This window comes from Patella vulgata, chromosome 5 (assembly GCF_932274485.2).
Source record: "Patella vulgata chromosome 5, xgPatVulg1.2, whole genome shotgun sequence".
Taxonomy (NCBI): Eukaryota; Metazoa; Mollusca; class Gastropoda; family Patellidae; genus Patella; species Patella vulgata.
The window spans coordinates 31,645,795-31,662,664 of record NC_065883.2 but is presented as its reverse complement, the minus strand read 5'-3'; the positions used below and the strand labels follow the sequence as shown (position 1 = coordinate 31,662,664).

Below are 16,870 nucleotides of genomic sequence, written 5' to 3'. Positions count from 1 at the left end.
TTCGTAAAAAAGTAGTCTTGATTATCCCGGCCTGTCAATCAGACGGAGAATGGTCGGTAGACTGGTTAAGTGAGACTAATTTCAAAACAAGGGCACGTAACCTATTTTTTGCTCAAAAGTGTCTGGATGTCATGGACGACACTCCGAACCATTTTTCAGTGTATTATTTATAAATGGTTAAATGGTCATATCTTATTAAGTACAACATAACCGTTTATTTAGTGACTATAATTGTGCGAAACTGATTTAAAGCTTAGTATATATATAAGTATTGTGGTATAATTGTCGAGATATTCGGAGATATTTATTTATGGTGGGGCAGCCTACACACGAGTCAGAAGTTGATCATTGTGGCTATAGCCACAGGAATTGTCTAAGACCACAGTCAACAAATACAACAATACTGCCGAGTTCTGGGAGATACAAATACATTATGTTTTTTAAACATTTTATTAAAATATAATCATATTATATATATTTCAGAACATCCTACTCTGAAACACGGACTGACTTACACACATACAATTAAAGGGCAGGTCTTTCTTCAGGCCTTAAATGTTATATAAATTATTAATTAGACATTTATTAACATGACAAGAACATAATCAACTCTCAATTTGAAGTAGATTTAATGGTTTAATTTAAAAACAGAGAAGCGAGGCTAGGCCTCGAATAACCAGCATCATGGTTATGATAATAAACAATCAATGCACATATCTTGCCAGACTTCCCGACTCAAGCAGCCCTTATTCCCCAGATTTCAGCCTTGGGGCAGCCGTATTCCAGTGGCAACCCTGAACAAACAACAGTCACAAATATATACATAGAAGACGTGACATCAAAACCGGCACCTTTTTTTTTTTATAAATCCCTTATTCACATTTTTTACAGGCATCAATAATTCTAGAACTTCAGTATCTTCTGACCTTATCCATATCCATACATGTACATAATGTTTGAAATTTACAACAGCATTTTTCCTTGATTTTTAATTTATAAAAATTGACATTAAATTATTTCTCTTTAGAAGCCATGTGTCGTATTAATTGTCCAATCAATTTTTCCATTTTTTTAACATCTTGATTATGCTCTGTCTTATACTGTACACACTGAAAAATAAAAAGTTGAGGAGATTAATCAAATATTCATAATAGAGTTTATAAATGAAATAGTAAGATTTTGGGTTAATTTCTAAATTTAACATCAACCTATTTTTTGGTGTTATTTATATTGAGTCTATTCACTCAATAACAGAATTATCGAAAACAATCATCCTCTTATCGTTATCAAGCTTATTTTGCCCTGCATATACATGTATGTAGCACCCAAACGCACAGATTTTGGCAGTTGGATCTTAAAATCTGTCCTTGGTGGGCGGCTTAATGGTACTACAGCTCAACCCGAGTTTCAAGATTCATATAATTCACAAAAAGACTATGCCCTATATACCAGTACAGAGTACTACAGACAGATAATTGAATTGGCCAATGAGCACTGTCTTTAAAGAAAATAAACACGCAAATGTGGAATACACCTACACAGCAGCTGTCTCAACTGCAGCTTCTTCAAATGACCCCATTGCTTTCAGCCAAATATGAAAAAACACCTGTTAAAACCTATAGCCTCTATCACATTCACAAGGTTTTCGAGAAAGGGGGATAAGGAACAGAAGACTGCAGATTATGTATATCAATAGTGATCAAGCCAAATATGAAAATGATTAATTAAAAACTATAATCTTTATCGTGTTCACAAGGTTTTTTGAAAAATGGGGTGTAACTCCAGAGCAGAATGCTGAATATCAATAAGATTCATCCTCTCATGACCCCAATGCTTCACACCAAATTTTAAAAAAATGTGCATTCAAAACTACAGCCTCTTTCATGTTAAAACGCATTAAAAACAACATCTCCTATTGCGTTTTCCACAAAGGGGGATAAATCCAGAATGGAAATGAAATGAAATGGGGTTTAACGTCCTGCTCCGACTGGGCTAATGAAGACAGGCATATGCCATACAATGTGCTATGAGAGAAATTTTGCCTGGACAGTTGCGCTACGGCCTACTCTTATACTGAATTCCAACCGTCAATGTGTACACAGGACCACATTTTTGGGTCCCATCTGAACGATTAGACATTGTCCTTGCCAGGCCCTCCACCCTTCACCAATGGAAAGGGAAAACCACGTCGGAAAATCCTGATGAACTTTCGCGACTACCTTGGCTCCCTGATAACTCCTGAATGAAAAGTCCCGGTACACTGAATATTGGTTGGGTTTGCTTCACACCAAATTTGATAAAAACTGTCAAAAACTGTAGCCTCTAATGCGTCCAAAGGGTTATCGTCAAAGGGGGAAAAGTCTGCAACAGAAAGTCACAGAATGATATCGATAGGATTCATCTTCTCATGATCCCAATGCTTCAACCAAATTTGAAAAGAACTTTTAATAACTGTTGTTTATTTTGCGTTCACAATATTTTTGACAAAGAGGAATTAACTCCGGAACATCAAGCGTGGAAAGCTGAATGAAAGGGGAATATTTCCGGAACATAGAGTCGTAGAACCACAATACTTCAAACCAAATTTGAAAAGAATCTGTAGCCAATACATCGTTTTTGGCAAGGAAGGGGGGGGGGGGGAGATAACTCTGGAATAACTCATGAACCACCATTGCTAGGCACCAAATCTGAAAAAACATGAGCTAAAAACGACAGTCTCTGTCGTGTTAATAAGGTGTTCAGCATAACTCATGGTACACTGAATATCGATAGTGTTTGTCCTCTTATGACCACAATGCTTCACACCAAATTTGAACAAATCCGTCAAAAACTGTAGTCGTTATCGTATTCACAAGATTTTCAATGAAAGGGGGATAACTCTGAAACGGAAAGTAGCAGAATGCTGAATATCGAAAGGGTTCATCTTCTCATGTTAATAACTGTAGCTTACATGTATATGCTGTTCACAAGGTTTTCGGAACAGAAAGTCATGGAAAGCTGAATATAAAACAGAGTTCGTTCTTGTATGACCACAATGCTTCACACCAAATTTGAAAAGAATACATCGAAAACTACAGCCTCTATCGTATTTAGAATGTTTTCAGCAAACTGGGAATAAAGAAATGGGGTTTAACGTCCTACTGTTCTGCTCCTACCGGGCTATTAAAGATAGGCAAAGTGGGAATAACAGAATGTCATAGAACACTGAATATAGTTAAGGTTCATCCTCTCATGACCACAACATTTCACACCAAATTTGAAAAGAGTCTATTTAAACCTACAGCCTCTATCGTGTTCACACGTTTTTTGGAAAATGGGACAGTGGAACAAACGGTCATGGAATGCTGTAAATCGATGTTGACAGACAGACTGAAATGTGGGTGTATAAAAATATGTCAGATGTCAATACATGTTGTAGGCTACACCAACAATCAAAAGAAAGTCAATTGACATCTGATGAAAGATTGCTCAAATCTTTCAATTAAATTTGAAGTAAGAAACAATCTCCCTAAGCTGCCATGAAGAGAGAAGTACATACTAGGGCTCAAGTACTAAGGGTTTATAACTTTTTACTAATCACACGATTATTTTTCTATCTCAAACATTTTTAAATAAATGTTAAAATACAGATCTGTAGATATTTTTTTATGAAAATCAATGAGAATGGATTTTTTGGAGTAAATTGTGCTAACTAACTCTATTCCATCCTGTGAATAATGTGTACAATTCATACTGTTCCTATGATTAGCTTTTATAATTTAAGGTGTTTGGAACACTTACAACACGATTATCTGTTACTTTTAACACTAACTGGCCATCAACATTTCTATATTTCATTACAAAACGACACTGAAAAGAAGAAGAAAAAAAAGAAAATTAATTAATAATTGCAATGTCTGTGTATATTATTGTACACAATACAGCATTTGTTCTGAATTGGAGAGAGGTAGGCTCATAGAGGTGTATATATAATTGACAACCTTGTGGGTTTTCTCTGGGTCCTCCCACTGCTAAAGACCCCTACGCGCAAGCGAATTATTGAAATAAAATTAAACCATGTTAGTCCCGAAATGACCTAGTTTGTGTCGAGTGGACTTAAATCCCATTTCTCTCTCTCTCCGCTATTAGACTAATGAACAAGATTGTGAAATCAGAGGGCAAGTATATTAGATTTTACAACAATTTGACATTTTTAATACGATGAAGAGATAGTGCCATTGCCCCCTAATCAAAAGTGTTAAGTTTTAATTGTATTTGCTTGTTTTTTTTGTTGCATATTCTTTGCCTACTATTCACATACCTGTATTATTTGCTTGATAAAGACGAGAGTATCCTTGTTGAAATGTCGCTTAGGATTAAACTCAGTAATTGTGAGTGTATCCATAAAATTGTACCTTGTGTTAATATGTTCAATTATTACTAAATGCCAATCAAAGAAGAAATCGATTAGGCCTTAGATCTATCCAAAATAAAGATTTACGTGAACTACATGAGGTTTCAAAATTTAGCTAACACTTTATGGATCTGGACATTTTTGGGGACGATCGGTGTTATCTATGAGTATGATAGTAAGTAATAGTATAGCCTACAAATACAATGATATTGTTGATAGATAAACATGATTTCCTCAGTTCTACCCAAAATCATAGATTACATGTCATTTGGGACTCGCGTCATTTGGTACTCAAAAAAATATGACCACGACATTTGGGACTCGGGTATACGTCGTTTGGAACTTTGGTATACGTCGTTTGGGACTCGGGTATACGACGTTTGGGACTCGGGATAATTTTTTAGAAATAGGCCAATTCAAAACACGAAAGAAAATATTTATTAACATGAAACACGTGGTTAGTAAAAGGCTCAACCAAACGATAAGAAATGGCAACGATCAAAGCGGGATAATAAACGCTGATTAACTGATAATCTCGATGTTATTGCAGTATGTTCAAAGAAACCTAACGGTTCTTTGGTGGATGAGGAAAAATGTGAGTTGTCAATCATCGAGAATGGTGGCCGTGTGTTGATTGCAGTTATACCGTTTCACGAAAAAACATTAGCAGTGGTCGGTCAATCAAGCTCGTTTACTATTTGATAAAAGAGAAACAACGAAGTATTACTAAATATACACAAATTTTCAACAATATATTATTGTCAAGTTTTATACTCGCAGATAAGATAAAACAAAACAAAGGAGAACTAGCAGTGTTAATCGCGGTCTCAACAATCGCTGATCAAGTCAACTAAATAAAACGAAAGACAACTAAGATAGCTGTTACTATGTATCTCATAAATAAATAGTCCCAACTGTCGTTTATATTGAGTCCCAAATGTCGTTTGTGTTGACTCCCAATTGACGCCAATCAAGTCCCAAACGTCGTCAACTGAGTCCCAAATGTCGTTTATGTTGAGTCCCAAATGACGTGAGTCCCAAATGACGTGATACCAAATCATATATATGTGCATCACCGTCATTATGATAGTTATTCTAAATAATAAAGCCCCAAAAAGATACCAGTTGACCAAAACGATTTTGTTTTTAGTAAGACCTTTCAATCACCAATTTTTTGGTAGATTGTTGAATTAGATTAAGATTAGGAACCATCAAAGCAAAGAAAGATTGAATGGTCACTCACAGCTGGATTCACTTTTTTACGCTGTCGATACTATACCTTGATTGGATCGTTGATATATAATCTTTCAACTGCTTTCGAAAATTCTTCCCACGTTTTCAAATATGTCATTGTTAGGTCTATAAAGTATTTTTATAGAAATAATTGAAAATTCCGTTTCAGTAGCATCCAAACAGTCCTCAGTTCCTCCTCGACTCCCTCCACGGCACAATACTGGATCTTCAATGAGTTACTTTCTATTTTTCACTCGGCAACCGGCTGCAGATTTCACTCGGCCAACTTCGGTTACTCCTCTACACCAAACCATGTTTCCAAACAGAGTTATCTTTCCGTGACCCGCAAATTATATTTTGCCGGTGGTGCAAGTAAGTTATAAAAATAAATACAACTGACAAAAGGTTAAGGACCACCTTAAAGTAAAACAAGACAGGAATATTTGGTCATTTAAGTAATAGATATTTTTTAATTGAGGATTTCGAAAAATATAGGAGTCCATTAGATGATCTGGTCAGGAAAAGGATGAGGATTACAGACAAGAGTAGTGATAACCATCGTCATGTGTATCCCTCTCTCACTTGGAGAGAGAGAGAGAAATGGGGTTTAACGTCCACTCGACTAACATATGGTTCAATTTTATTTCCATAATTCGCTTGCGCGTAGGGATCTTTAGCTGTGGGAGGAAACCGGAGGACCCGGAGGAAACCCACGAGGTTGGACAGGCGACCCTACTCCTTGTCACGTACAACCGGGGATTCGAAACCACGCCAGTTGACTCAATGACAGACTTTATGATACAGCGCGCGCACGCTAACCATTCAGCCATCCAACCCCCCCCCCCTCTCTCACTTGGATCACGTCCTCAACACCTCTTGTTTGATTAGTACCATGGTACCAAAGGAACCTGACACTATTCTTCTTGGAGTGGCAAGACTTATGCTGGAAGTATTTTGTGATGGATATTACATGGTTCCAAATAAAAACCATCTGAGTTTATTGTTGATGGTTAAATATCAAACAGACCTCATTTTAAACGGTGGTGCTTATCTTTTTGACACACATAATTTTTACCGTACTACTGCTCAAAAGCTTTTAATTTTGTTTTAAAATTCTGTTAATTCGTTGATAAATCACGTTATTCTATTCTCTAGTCATGGTAGTCAGTTAAACTTGAAACCTGTATGTTTAAGTTGTAACCACTGTAAAAAGGATGGCTGTAGAAGAATCATGTTCGTTCTGAATCTAAATGTAAAACCTATTCCCCCCCCCCTCCCCAGCCGCTGATCAACAGAAATGAGCAAAGTGAACCTGGGCACTAAACAATATTCAGAATACAAGTTATTTAGAAGTTTATTTTGTTTGTGGCTTGATAAATACAAGAGAACACTTTTCAAGACGTCGTCAGAAATGAACTGTGAAAAAACTTGTATTTAATACACCGGTATATTAGTCATGGTTTATTCAATACAGTTACTAAATGCAGCTTTAACAAACTACATTTTTTAATGGTTTATTTACAGAGAAGAAATGGGAAACATTACCAGACTGCCAGACACGCCCCATTGATAACAAAGGTCTGCCTGCTGCCGCTGTACACAAAACACCCAACCCAGAACCAATCGATGCCACAAAATTGCCGCTAGCAGAAAAAATTCGACGACTTTCAATGTTTTTACGAAGTGAAAAAAAAGTAATCAATGAAATTATGGTGAGGTTTTATTTATTAAAGATACATTATGGGAGATGGAGATAAGATAACGAGTTAGCAGTTCTCACTATAATAGTTAAAAACTACATAATGTAAAGGGAATTTGCTAAAAATGTCAGTCAAATTGGTCCACTATGAACCGAAAACTAAGCGGATGAAAGTTTCGCCTAGCCTCGAAACTAATAGTCTCGATTGTCTATTGTTGTGATTTAATTATCAATGAGCGATAGCAGCATATAGAATTGTAATCCAGTCGACATCGAAGGCTAGCCTTGACATCGGGAGTTTATTATGGTCAGGATAAGTTAATTAATGTCTAATTAATAATTTAGATAAGATTTCAGGCCTAAAGAAAGACCTGAAATTGACAGGTTTAGCTCTTGCATAATGCATGTTTAATATTTTTCACAATAATCTCATTAAAAACACAGATTCTGCTTTATTTTTATTTTTATTTTTATTCAAGCATGTATTACGTATAAAATTCTTTTATTTGCCCATCTACATAAGACCAGTTGGTCGAGTTTGGGTGGTCGAAGCGTTAATGCGTCATTACCCGCTTGTACGTGACAAGGAGTAGGGTCGTCTGTTCAACCTCGTGCGTTTTCTCCATGTCCTCAGGGTTTCCTTCCACTGCTAAAGACCCCTAATGAAATAAAATGAACTATATGTTAGTCCCGAAATGACCTAGTGTCGAGTGAACAATAAAGCCCATTTTCCTCTCTTTCCCATTAAATCCTATTTTATTTTCATTTTAGTTGTTTGAGAATTCTCTGATGAGTTGTAAAGTTGGAATTAGACCAGATTTTTTGATGTGGTGTGTTCCTAGCCAGAGCTATCGGCATCAACAAGAAAGAAATCAAACTGTCATGTTTCAAGAAGGCGGTGGAACTTTATCGTACCCTTCCTGTCACTGAAATTTTGAACCAGGATGATATGACCCCAAAAGTTATCAAGGAGAAACTGGAGAATTTTAACTCGACCGTTGCTAAGATGGAGAAAGAAACAATTGCAGAGTTACCCCCACCATCTATTTTGAAACAGATCCAAGATATTCTAACCAATCCTAAATATGCTTCAACCAATTCAGTCAGCAAAATGGAGTTGGCGGCCTCTGTGGCTAAATGTCGAGTCCGTTGTCGATATGATGTAGAGAGTTGTAAAGCTGAATCAGGGAAAGTTTATCATAAGGGAATGTACTTTATTGACAACATACTACAAGGTGCAGGTGTTTCAGTTTCCAAAAAAACTGCTAAGTCATTGTGTTATAATATGGTGGTTGAACGACTGACCACCATGAATGTTGAACATGGCAACATCTTAGATGGTGTCGAACAGTCTGTCATAACAGAAGCAGAAGCACAGGTTCAGAGCACTTTGGTAAAGGCAGCACCAAATCCTAGGGCATTTGATCTCCGTGAACAGTTTGTCAAAATGAACGAACTTAGCAGTGCCACGCATCCTGCATCCATCATTACTGTCTTGGATGGAATTTTCAACGATGTAAAATTGACGCCCATTTGTCTGTACCGTCGTAGCATGAACACAGAAATAGAAAAGGAGAAAATTTTCTGTAACCTCTATCTAGCTGGTCATCTCATCATGATTGGTGAAGCAGAGAACCGAACAGATGCCCAAGCAGACGCTTACTCTAAAGCCCGATAAGTTTCACGAACTGTGACCCCGAGTTCATCCTCCCCCAACACAGTAAACTTCAACCACACGACCAAGCAGCAACAGATGTTATCGACTTTCGTGTCAAGGGCAACTGCATTTTGGAAGATAACTGTTCGAATCTTCATCGCTTACAATGGACCCGAAAACCTATATCAACACTACCAGCCAAGGATATCGTTGTCTTTGAGGACGTCAGTTGGATAGTAGATCGTAAAGTTCAAGGTTTCTATATTTTACAACATTCATGTTTTGTCAACAATATGTTGTTGGAATGGGAGTTTTTTGACAATGATGATCGTGTATTCAGGTAAGTTGCCTTAAGGCCTAGTCTGGTCTCCCGGCCATAATCTTAAGGCCTAGTCTTGTGTCTTCCGGTCTCAACTGTAAGGCTTAGTCTTGTATCTTCTGGCCTCAACTGTAAGGCCTAGTCTTGTGTCTCTTAAGACCTAGTCTTGAATCTCTTAAGACCTACTGTAGTCTTGCGTCTTCGGGCCTTAACTGTAAGACCTAGGCTGTGTTTCCTGGCCTTAGCCTTCAAGCCAGAATTTCATATTTTCTATGAAAGTCAAAACATAATTATTTCTATGTCTTTTGCTCAATAGGTTATCAACTCACTATTATACGACTATGGGCATTATTTCCCACCCTTAAAAATCATTGACACAGGAAATAATAACACAATTACCTCCCTTGTTTTCCTATTGCCTCCATGCATTAGCTATCTTCAAATGTTGGAATTCGAAAATGATAATTTTGCCAATTTCGCAGCTGGCAATAGTGAATTATAGGATTAATAGGATTATTCTTTAACAAGGTAGGACTGTGTATGGATACCATCTATTTTAAGGCTTTATTTTAATAAATTTTAAAAATATAACTTAACAAATATGAAATTGTAGCTTTAAGATCTAGTCTTGTCCCATTGATCAAAATTTTGAAATGTTCAGTTTGCTTGTTACTCTTCTTTTGTTTTTAGGGGTGGTTGAGTGGTCCAAGCTCATAAGATCTTTCATTGAGTCAAACCTCCTGGGTGTCAGTCCAAAAATGTTGGTTTGTTTTGTGTGAGTGTTAATCCCCATTTCTCTCTTTTTTTACTTTAAGATGTCAGATGAAGATACAGAAGGAAGATGTTGGAACCGAACCTGCAGTGTCTCTTAGTAAGATAGGCTCTAGAAATTTTGCAGCAGCTGATATCTTGTTTAAGCTCTACGAAACACAACCAGTCATAGAGGTAAGTTATTCTATTGAATACTTGAATTAGCTTTAGGGCTATGGATTCCTGAGCTAAATAGGGCCTACATTATATAAAGATAGGTTGCCAGGCAACTAAACATACGCCCACAGCAGCTAAATCGTCCGAGCGGTCGACAAGAGTTGTCGTATATTTGTTCTTTTGTAGGTAATTAGGGGGCATTTAATAGACAACTTCATACAGATGACATTATAATTTTCGTCGTTTGAGGGTTCACAAGGTTCTAAAAACTAAAACAAGGGCTGTAACTCAGGAAGTAATCTACAGAAATTATTGAAATTCGACAGACTTTTTCGTTTTACTAATTCAAATAATACATATCAATTTCATACAGATCGGATGATAACTTTTGTCGTTCGAACGTTCACAAGATTCAACAAAGTAGAACAAGGGCCATAACTCTAGAAGTAATTGACAGAAATTGCTGACATTCAATAGGCTTCTTCATTTCACTAATTTAAATGATGCATATGAATTTCATACAGATTGGGTGATAACTTTTGTCGTTCAAGCGTTCACAAGATTCAACAATGTGAAACAAGGGCCATAACTCTAGATGTAATTAACGGAAATTTGCTGAAACTCAATAGGCTTGTTCGTTTTACTAATTTAAACGATACCTTTAAATTTCATACAGATAGTATAATAACTTTTGTCGTTAAAGCAACCACAAGGTACAACAAAGTGAAACAAGGACCATAACTCATGGCGTAATTAAAGGAAATTGCTGAACTTCAATAGGATTCTTCGTTTCACTAATTTAAATCATGCATATCAATTTCAAACAGATCGGATGATAACTGTTGTCATTAGAGCATTCACAAGATTCAACAAAGTGAAACAAGGGCCATAACTCTAGATGATTAACGGAAATTGCTGAAATTCAATAGGCTTCTTTGTTTTACTAATTTAAATGATGCATATAAATTTCATACAGATCGGTTGATAACTTTTGTCGTTTGGGCGTTCACAAGGTTCAATAACATGAAACAAGGGCCATAACTCTAGACGTAATAAACGGAAATTGCTGAAATTCAATAGGCTTCTTCGTTTCACTAATTTAAATAATGCATGTAAATTTCAGAAAGATCGGATGATAACTGTTGGAGTTAGAGCGTTCACAAGGTTCAATAAAGTGAAACAAGAGCCATAACTCTAGACGTAAAAAAACGGAAATCGCTGAAATTCAATAGGCTTCTTCGTTTCACTAATTTAAATAATGCATGTAAATTTCAGAAAGATCGGATGATAACTTTTGGAGTTAGAGCGTTCACAAGGTTCAATAAAGTGAAACAAGGGCCATAACTCTAGACGTAATAAACAGAAATTGTTGAAATTCAATAGGCTTCTTCGTTTCACTAACATAAATATTGCATATAAATTTCACAAAGATCGTATGTTAACTTTTGGCATTAGAGCGTTCACAAGGTTCAACAAAGTGAAACAAGGGCCATAACTCTAGACGTAATAAACAGAAGTTATTGAAATTAAATAGGCTTCTTCATATGTCCTTGAATCAATTTGAGCCAAGCTTGTATGTGACAAGGAGTAGAATCTCATGTCCAGTATCGTGCATTTTTTTCCCGTTCCGTCAACATGCTGCCAATGGCTATACAAGGGACCTTTTTTCTTGTCCAGTCCATCTTGCCCTTGCAACAAGACGAAAAAAGGCTGGAAAAACCTGAGGAACTTCATTGGCCAGATTAAAAACAGATTCTTATCAATGAGCCAGTGTCCTACACACCGAGTCAGAACCCACCGAGCCAGCGGTTTACCCACAGAGGTGGGTCTTTACCCACTGAGACATTGTCTTACCAACTGAGCTGGTGGCTTAACCCCTGAGCCGATGGCTTATCCACAGAGCTGGCACCTCATGTACTGAGCCACTTTGGTTTTCGTTCTGCTCTTGTATTGCACATAAAAATGCCTTCCTGGCTAGGCACAGATTTGACCTTTAATTGATGAATGCCATTATTTAAAGTTAACCTAGATATCATGTCTTAGTAAATCGTTTTTCATTCCAGGTTTCTGCTTACACTAAACCTGATCAAGCGATAGAATCTGTCAGTTTTGATACGTTGCTTAAAGAAGCGGAGGTGTTGAAGAAAGCTGCCGAGGATGCAGGAGAAAACGTTACAGCTACTACAGCTGAGGGAACTGATTCAGAAACTGAGACCAGTGACACAGATGTTGAAATGAAGGAAGAAGTAACAGATTCACAGGCTAAGAAGAAATATCCTAGAAAACCACATTACCGTCATGCTGATAGATTTATTTTAAAAGCTGCCCAGGCACGCCTAGACGAATTCATAAAAGTTAAAATGCTAAAAGATCTACTGTTTGGACCTGCTTTCCCTCATCATATCACACGCCAGATTAACGGCTTACTGTATAACCTCCCCGTTCCAGTTCGCTTTATAAATCATTCCACTAGAAATCAGATGTACACCATTGTAACGCAAAGTATGTCACCGATCAAAATTGTCGCATTTCTCAAAGCCAACGGTGGACAGTCTGGTCGCTTTCGTTTAGTCGACAAATCAGAACTTCCGACACATAAGGACATTTTACCAGAACTTAAAAGTAGGGAAATTTTAAGTAAGATCAAATCCAAATTTTAGTAGAAATTTCAATTTTGATTGGCTAAGCACTAAAACCAATCAAATTGTTGGCTTTTTTTTGCTAATAAATATAAGTGCTAGTCTAATGTCTTGTCTCAATTACATCTTCAACAGTATGGTTTTGTTTCTAATTTAAAATCCAAATATTTGTCTAAAGTCTTTACCAGTTGTGTGGTTGAGTGGTCTGATGTATGCTTTAGATCATAAGGTCTGTCATTGATTCAAGTGCCATGGTTTGTTTTGAAGGTACTTCCAACCTTATTTGGCTTATTTTCGCAAGTCATGTTTGGCCGTTTTGACTGACTTGCAGTGAAATTGACCAACTGGAGAATACTAGTAGATCATAAGGTCTGTCTAAAGTTTAGACAAATATTTGGATTTTAAACTAGATTTATAAGGGGCATTTTAAAGGGGCATTGGTGCCATTGGGTAAGATTAGATAAGAGCTGACAGTTCTCGCTATAATAGTTCAACAATAAATAATAGAAACAGAAAATGCTGAAATTTCAGTCAGATTGCTTTGCTCTGAACCGAGATATAGGTGATTCAGTTTTAGGCTACAGAGCCAATTTTCTGAAAGGTAACCTTTTCTGTGGTTCAAGTATCTGATGTGAGAATCTGGGCCCTGTTTCTCGAAATCTTAACAGTGGGAATGCAGTCGACCCTACTCTTGGAAACGAAGCTAAGCCTCTTCACTAAATGACAGACCTTATTATCCAACACGAATGCATTATCATTTGACTCCACCCCCTCCCCTGCAGTGACACATGAATGTTGTGACCAATAACCACTTTCCTGTCTTAAGGCCTTTGAAAACAGTATTCCTCATTATTAATTTGTCCCAACTAATCATGGTTCATGAATGCGTGGTCTCGATATGTTGACACTTCTACGATGGTGGGTGACTACGAGTCATGAGTGAAATAATCTTATTTCGTTTAATCTGTTATACTAATATAGAGAAAATACAATTTACATTTTATGGATATAACTTTTATGGATATAACTGTTACAACAAATAACACATCTACACAAATTTTTAAGTTGACCTCATTTCAATCAAAGTAAATACATGTACCCGTAAGTATTGTTTATATTCGCGTTACGTTTGGTAGTGGAACCGTGACACTGACATATTGTACATCGTTGACTTCAGGGTTAGGCTTGTTGTCTACCAAAGTTAGGTTAACATCTTCCACTACACTGCAGTAACATCATCAAGCTAACCTTTGCTAAAAGGTTAATGTTAATAACATCCACCAATTAGTCTATACACTAAACACAAGACCTGCAGCATTCAATCTCTGTGATCTGTAAATAATTAATAAAAAAACATATGAACTTACTTCAAATTTACACACTATAACTTATTACATAAACTTTATGTAGATAAGGAAAGTGAATTTTGAGATGCACTCCAATGACAAGTAGTTGATTTACATAAAAATTTACAAAAATAAGAACTGTTAATGAAAATAATAAACTGATTTACCTCAAGATAGATAATTGGAAATATTTTCTATACTTTTCTTCTGAAAAATGAAAGGGCGTAGTTTTATTATAAAACAAGGAACATGTACTACAAAAACATATAATTATTAATGTACCCCCTCGCCAACACGTACATTTGGAATTCATTTAATATAGTTAACTAAAAAAAATGTTAAAATCACAATTAATTATGATACCACAATTACAGGCTGGTAAAATCAACACAAAGTTCATACATTAGATTATAATAACCAGAATCGACTTTAAACTGATGTCTCTCACATATCAATGCCATAACTCTTGCAGTAATCATCAGATCTCGCTGAAAATCAATAGGCGTCTTGTCTCATGACCTTAAACACTGTGTATAAATTTAAAGTCAATTGGATTTTAACTTTAGCCTCTAGAGTGTTCACAAGATTTTTCAAAGTGATCAAGGGCCATAACTCTGGTAGTAATTATCGGATATCGCTGAAAATCATTAGGCTTCTTCGTCTCATGACCTTACACACTGTGTAACAATTTGGAGTCCATTGGATATTAACTTTAGCCTCTAGAGCGTTCACAAGATTTATCAAAGTGATCAAGGGCTATAACTCTGGCAGTAAATATCAGATATTAACTTTAGTCTCTATAGCGTTCACAAGAAATTGTGGACGACGGACGTATAAAAATAAAAACAAAGTTTAAAAGAATCAACTTAATTAACAAAAACAATAATTAAACAATCAAAAACTAAACAGATAAATCAAATTCAAACGGAACAAATAAAGCAAAGAAAAGGAAAAAAGCAGTTCATTACCATTCTACATTAAAAAAATAAAGGAAATCAACTTGCGAAAAAAACTTTCATAAAATAAGAGTAAAGTAACACTAATGTTAATACTTTTTTAACGACACTACTTGGGCTCCCGGCACCCCTACACCCAAGCCTATCCACACCACAACAAAGGTCCATTTCATTGATTTTTTTCAATTTAATGGTCAAAGCCATCAAAAAAAAAAACCAACCCATTTAAAACACTGAGAAAATAATTTCAAATTCTACCTTTATAATCAAGAAATATAAACTTTAAATATGTAATATGTAATTCAGATCTAATTTTCCATCAAAATCAATGTAAATGGACCTTTGTTGACCAGATAAGCAAATTACATTGATACTAACTTCAGACTTTACAATTTTGTATAGAATTCGAACATTAAATGATCATGCGACCGAACCTCCAGCATGAGGTCCCTAACAATATCTATTTAAGAATAACAGAAACCATAAATTAAAGGCGTTTTTAGGACCTGAGCTTCGACCATATTAGATAGTAAAAGCTTAATTGATTCTATTAGTTAAGTATAATATTTGAAATTAGATCTATAATATATAATTATGATTTTAATAAATCTTAGCTGACAATAACGTGCGGATTTCATTCAGTTTTAAAATTGGTACTATATAGAGCCTAGCCAGTATAGCGATTCTGAAGGGAAAATACCGCTTATGACTCATGACGTCACTCAAATATGACAGAAAAGCACTTATTTTGGTGCCATCCCACGCATTGACTGGTATATAGAGCGTTTTGATCATTTGAAACTTTGAGTTTGACCTGAAACCCTATTAATTAATAAATAGGTAATATTAATAAAACAATACTACTAGGCCTATTTATTAGTATTTAGAATATATATCATATGTAGGCCTACATACACTGTCATACAGTGCCTTTATTTACAAGTTACATCTGATTTATTAACTGATTATCAGACTTATCCATTTGTGTGTATCTCATTGATCATTCTCAGGCTCAAGTTATACTCCTGACAAGTCCATGAGTCACGATACTGTGACCCCCTGTTGGTTGCTGTTGTACTTACTTGTAGTTAAACTGTCACTACTACAACTTAAGGGGTATAAATAAAATGCTTGAAATGAAGTCGGACTAGGTAGATATCTAGGCCTAATTATAATGTAGACTTGTTTTCATATCGATTACCCGACGCCAAGACCACTTCTACTGTACTAGCACTAATTTCAATGTAGGCTACTTAGTTAGTAGTCTTACCCCAAAAGTTAGAAAAGACTTCGTCAGCAAAAAAAATTATTTACAATCGGTACATCTATGATTAAGATTTGATTTATGCAGTTTTAGTCAAATACTAGCCTACTATAAAGTAACAAACTTCATTTACATTACCCAGGTCAGAAAATCTCCTCAGAAAATAAAAGACAACTGTTTAGTGTTTGTAGCCCAATAAATATAAGAAGCTGACGCCGTTAAAAACAGTGTTAGCCTAAACATCAGAATATTGCGCCAAAAGCAAACCAGTTAAAAATATAATTTGCGGGTCACGGAAAGATAATTCTGTTTGGAAACATGGTTTGGTGTAGAGGAGTAACCGAAGTTGGCCGAGTGAAATCTGCAGCCGGTTGCCGAGTGAAAAATAGAAAGTAACTCATTGAAGATCCAGTATTGTGCCCCTCCACGTTCCTAAA

The 16,870-nt window shown here is 36.0% G+C and overlaps 2 long non-coding RNA genes across 4 annotated transcripts; one reads left to right on the top strand and one right to left on the bottom strand.

Annotated features, from left to right (window-relative positions):
* Positions 1-5,970: 5,970 nt before the first annotated feature.
* On the top strand, positions 5,971-12,974 carry LOC130012824 (uncharacterized). 3 transcript variants are annotated; one of them, XR_008788058.1, is made up of 5 exons: positions 5,971-5,998; positions 7,151-7,338; positions 8,097-9,322; positions 10,117-10,246; positions 12,292-12,974. It is a non-coding gene; the product is annotated as an uncharacterized LOC130012824 (long non-coding RNA). The 3 variants fall into 3 exon arrangements; XR_008788057.1 differs by lacking the exon at positions 5,971-5,998 and adding an exon at positions 6,016-6,258; XR_008788056.1 differs by lacking the exon at positions 5,971-5,998 and having other exon boundaries at positions 6,465-7,338.
* An 885-nt stretch (positions 12,975-13,859) lies between these two features.
* LOC130012825 (uncharacterized) lies at positions 13,860-16,852 on the bottom strand. Its single transcript, XR_008788059.1, has 2 exons — positions 14,381-16,852; positions 13,860-14,199 (listed from the first exon to the last, which is right to left on the bottom strand). It is a non-coding gene; the product is annotated as an uncharacterized LOC130012825 (long non-coding RNA).
* Positions 16,853-16,870: the final 18 nt, after the last annotated feature.